A 5,059-nucleotide genomic window follows, 5' to 3' on the forward strand; every position below is an offset into this window, starting at 1 on the left:
TGAACATAAAGGAGGCTTTTGGTTTGTGATGTATTTATTTTTGCCTTATAAAAGAAGTATTCATCTATTTCTATTTTATTATGTTTCCCCTTTTAATCAGCAATGCTGACTTTCATTTAACGACGTTTCAGCATTTGTGGAGATCATATAATCTTTCTTTTTTAGCCTATTAATAGGATGACTTAAAGTTATAGATGTCCTAATATTAAACTATGGGTTGTTTATTCGATTTATTTCTATGTTTTCAATTGTTTAGAACAATCACTGGCCACATAGTTTTCTTTTCTTTTTTTTTTTTTTTTTTTTGGCAGCTGGCCAGTGCGGGGATCTGAACCCTTGACCTTGCTGGTATAACACTGCACTGGAACTAACTGAGCTAACTGGCCACATAGTTTTCTATTTCAAAATTCAGAGTAGTAAATGAGATTTTGCTCCATGGGTAGAAGTGGAGAAGAGAACAGAAAGCATGGCTACAAAAAGATGATGGCATGACTTGCAATGCAATAGTGCCTCTACTGATGATATAGAGGAGAAGGTTCTTATTTTGAATATCCTACGAATGAACCTGATGGAAAGATAAACGTCACTGTAGTTTACAAAAATGAAGTTAATCCTGGAAAATGAAAATCTCAAATTTGAAAATTGATTTGTATTATCAATGTGTAGTCTGTCCTGGTAAAAATGGCATTTTGATTTATTCTCACCTATTTACCACTATGCCAAAGACTGAATACCTCTACCAAAAGATAGAAACTACTTAAACTAAAAATGTCACCTTGAATTTTTTTTAAAAACTGCTTAGCTACATTAAGGGTTTTGATTTTAATGGGATATCCAGTGCAATGCCAATAATCTCAGCCTTGATGATAGGAGTGACAGATTTAAAAAGCTAGTCATGGTAGGGAATTTGAGAGAGGGAATAAATGAATTAAGATATATTTGCTTCCTTTTAAAATTTTCTTTATGTTTATCCCTTATATAATTTGAGGGGGAAAAGCCCTTCTTTAGAGATAAATAAAATCAGATATATGAATTTTTCCTTAAAGAAAGAATATTAACTTCCAATTAGTAAAACATTTATATTGACTGGATTTCTTAGCCTAATGAAAAGTTTTAAAGTAAATATATTTAAATTTTACTTTTAAAAGATACTCAAGCTTTTGACACCCAAGATGTCTGTCAGTTTTCCATCACTTAGAATACCTGAAACTGGGTAATTTATAAAGAAACAGAATTTATTTCTTACAGCTTTGCAGGCTGGGAAGCCCAAGGTCAAGAGTATATCTGGTGAGTGCCTTGCACTTGGTAGGGACTCTCTGCAGAGGCATGAGGCAGCACAGGATATCACATGGCCAGAGGACAAGAGCATGCTAATGTGTTCTCTCCCTCTCCTTATAAAGCCCACCAGTTTACTCTCAGACAACCCATTAATGCATGAATGGATTAATATATTTATGAGGGCATAGCTCTCATAATCCAATCACCTCTTAAGGGTCCCACCTTTCCTTCTAAATACCATAGTTGGATATCCCACCCTCTTAATACTGTTACAATGGGGATTAAGTTTCAACATGAGTTTTGGAGGGGACATGCAAACCATAGCACAAGGAGGAGATAACTCTCCTGTGATAATGAAGCTGTTTTTGGTTTTTTGTTTTTTTGGTTTTTGCCTTTTCTGTTATAATCCTGTGCCTGAAACAAAGAATTATATTAGTATTTCATAGTACAATGGTTCTTATAATATTTATGTTTCAAAACTTCTATCAACTGATCAATTAAACAGAAAGTTTGTTCAGATTTTTAAAGCAGCTTATTATATTAAAAGACTATAAAAACACGGTTAGTGATAAGGTGGACTAGAGAGGGACTATTTCTGTTCTCCGCTGTAGAATTTATTTTGGTAATGTGGTATCTCGTGATTTCTCCCGCCTGAAACCCACACTCTTTGCAAAGCTTTGTTGGTTATTCTGTTCCACAATAACAGACTTTTTAAAATTTTACATTAAACCTTTCAATCCAAATATATGTCCATTGTTCAATTTAATTTTCAAAATACTTTGACACTCATTTTCGCCATTATGTGTGATGATTTTTTAAATCGGAAAGAAATGGTAATGTGCGTGTCTGTTTTATTAACCTGGATGAGCAAAGCGGAAACAGCAGCTGTTTGTGATAACACACAACTGAGCTGGTCTGTTCTTTAAAATGAAGAGCAACAACAAACCTAAGCTCACACCGGCACGCTCCTCCCAGCCACTGGACCTCCGCGGGCGGGCCCGCCGTAGCCTCTACAGCGAGTCAGAAGCAGGACACCATCGAGCTACGGTCCTCCAGCACTCCTAGAGCGGAGACAAAAATGCGCTGGACAGCGAGAGCTGACGCTCAGAGAGAAGCTAGGACGGTGCTTGAGAGCGTTTGGCTTCTTCTGCGGGCCCTAGATCGGGTGAGTTTTGACTGGGCTCCGAGCTGGGGCAGGACTGCGGCCTAGAGGACTGGGGAGCAGCTGGTTCCTGGCGGGTGCAGGTAAACTTTCCCCGACCGCGGGGCTGTGCGTTCTGGGGGCGGGGTCCGTGGCGGCAGGTGTCAGCCCTGGGGCCTATGAGAGGCATGAAGCTGTGGGTCTAGTTAAAGGGCACAACCTGCTGCTGCATATTTTTCACCCATTGAGCGCAATTAAAAATAGGTATTAATGGTAGGCCTCGTTGAGAATATAATATTTGAGCAGAAATCTGGAAAACTGAAAAGACCTACGTGACTTTTGGGGGCACGAGCTTTCTAGCTTCTAGAAGGAACAGCAAGTGTAAAGGCCCTAAAGCGGGAGCTTGTTTGGCATATTTGAGGAATAACAGGGAGTGGTTGAAGCGCAGTGAAGTGAAAAGACCTACGTGACTTTTGGGGGCACGAGCTTTCTAGCTTCTAGAAGGAACAGCAAGTGTAAAGGCTCTAAAGCGGGAGCTTGTTTGGCATATTTGAGGAATAACAGGGAGTGGTTGAAGCGCAGTGAACAAGGGTGAAGTTTGCAGGGGATTATGTCTGAGAGACTGGGGTGAGGGAGGAGGTGTGTAGAACAAGTGGGGATTTTATTGTGTAAGGAATTTGGTCTTGGTGTGAGATTTTGGAGGGTTTTGAGCAGAGGAGAAAACGATCTGACATGTTTTAAAGCATCTCTAGCTGAGAACTCATTATGAGAATAGATTGTAGAGGGCACAAGTAGAATTCAGGAAAACTTAAAAGTTAGAAGTAATTCGAAATGTTACAAGGAATTCGGGTGGGAGATGAGGATATTTGGGGCCAGTATTGTGATAGAAGTGGTTCAGTGTGGTCATATTATTAATCTGCTTTGAAAGTAGACGAACAGTATTTGCTAGTGGATCAGATGTAGGGTGTAAAAGTAAGAGAGAAAGCAAAGATAAAAATCCAAGGTTTGGGGCCTGTGGATGTAAGAGATATTGGAGGATGGATCTGAGGTTCAGCTTTGGGACCTTGTGTAAGTTCTAAAATTCTCCATGTCTCAGTTTCTTTCTCTGTACAATGAGGTTAGTAATAGTATAGAGTTGTTTGAGAATTAAATGAATTAATACATGTAAAGCACATTGCACAGTTGGCTGGTTTATTGTTTATTATGTTAAGATGTGAAGTGTGAGTGAGCATTAAAGAAAATTGGAGGGTTAAAGCATGTTCCAGGCAGAAGTATTAAGATGTGGGAGGACCCACGAGCACAAAAGAGTATTGTAACTTTGAAGAACTGAAAGTAGTTCATTAGATCCTAAGAAAATTTTAAGCCACATTAAGTGTTTTGAACTTGATCCTAAGTATAATGACAAGCCATTGTATGTACCAGGCACAGCAGAGACATAATATTTTATTTCTTTCTGAAAGATCACTGTTGCAAACAGTGGAAAATAGATTGGTGTGTCAGAAAGACCAGTTGCAGTAGTCTGGGTAGGAGAAGATGGTAGCAAAGGGAATGAGGACAAGTGGATCGGTTTGAGAAACATTTAAGTAATAGAACCAATAGAACTTAATTGATCATGTTCATGAGATATGAAAAGAGTAGGGAATTGTCAGTTTTCTGGACCAAATAGCTGGGTAGATATAGTTCCCCCGCAAAACAGGTTATCTAATTACTTATTATATATTGTGTTTGACATATTTAATCACATCATAGAAATGAGCCACCACTAATTCAGTATTGTACACTATTTATCTGTGCTAGTTAGGGTTCTCTAGAGAAATAGAACAAGTAGAATATCTGTAGCTATAGATAGAGATTTATTATAAGGATTGGCTCACATATTTATGGAGGCTGGCAAGTCCCAAGATCTTCAGGGTAAGTCAGCAAGCTGGAGACGTGGGAAAGAGAATAATTTAGTTCTACTCCAAGTGTGAAGACCTGAGAACCAGGAGTGCTGCTGGTGTAGTTCCACTTTGAAGGCCAACAGATTCAAACCCAGGAAGAGCCCGTGTTTCAGTTCATGTCCAAAGGCAGGAAAAAAGCTGATGTTTCTCTTTAAAGGCCATTAGGAGAAATTCTCTTACTTGGGGCAGGGTCAGCCTTTTTGTTCTAGCCAGAACTGCAACTGATTATATGAGGTCCACGCACATTATGGAGGGCAATCTGCTTTACTCAGTCTATAGTCAACCCATTTAAATGTTAATTTCATTTGAAAACACCCTCACAGAAGGATCAAGAATAATGTTTGACCAAATGTCTAGGCACCCCATGGCCCAGATGACACAAAAATTACCATCACAAACCAAACTTTTGTTTTCTGACTAATAATTCTCACTTTTTCGGACTTTTTCACTTCCATTAAGAATACTAGGATTTGTCTTTTAAAATTTTAAGTCCTTTTTTTTTTTAAAAGATGACTGGTAAGGGGATCTTAACCCTTGACTTGGTGTTGTCAGCACCACACTCTCCCAAGTGAGCTAACTGGCCATCCCTATATAGGGATCTGAACCCATGGCCTTGGTGTTATCAGCACCACACTCTCTCAAGTGAGCCACGGGCCAGCCCCTTAAGTCCATTTTTTACAATGAAAAAATATTTATCATT

General features: G+C 38.9%; 1 protein-coding gene across 2 annotated transcripts in view; it reads left to right on the plus strand.

Annotated features, from left to right (window-relative positions):
• Positions 1-2,439: 2,439 nt before the first annotated feature.
• Positions 2,440-5,059, plus strand: part of ZSCAN26 (zinc finger and SCAN domain containing 26) — a 13,457-nt gene continuing 10,837 nt past the window's right edge. For both annotated transcript variants that reach the window (XM_008583418.1, XM_008583417.1), the window contains exon 1: positions 2,440-2,523. The gene's annotated coding sequence lies outside the window, so the exon portion shown is untranslated. The remainder of the gene's footprint in view (positions 2,524-5,059) is intronic.

Source organism: Galeopterus variegatus, unplaced genomic scaffold (assembly GCF_000696425.1).
Source record: "Galeopterus variegatus unplaced genomic scaffold, G_variegatus-3.0.2 Scaffold2904, whole genome shotgun sequence".
Lineage (NCBI taxonomy): Eukaryota > Metazoa > Chordata > Mammalia > Dermoptera > Cynocephalidae > Galeopterus > Galeopterus variegatus.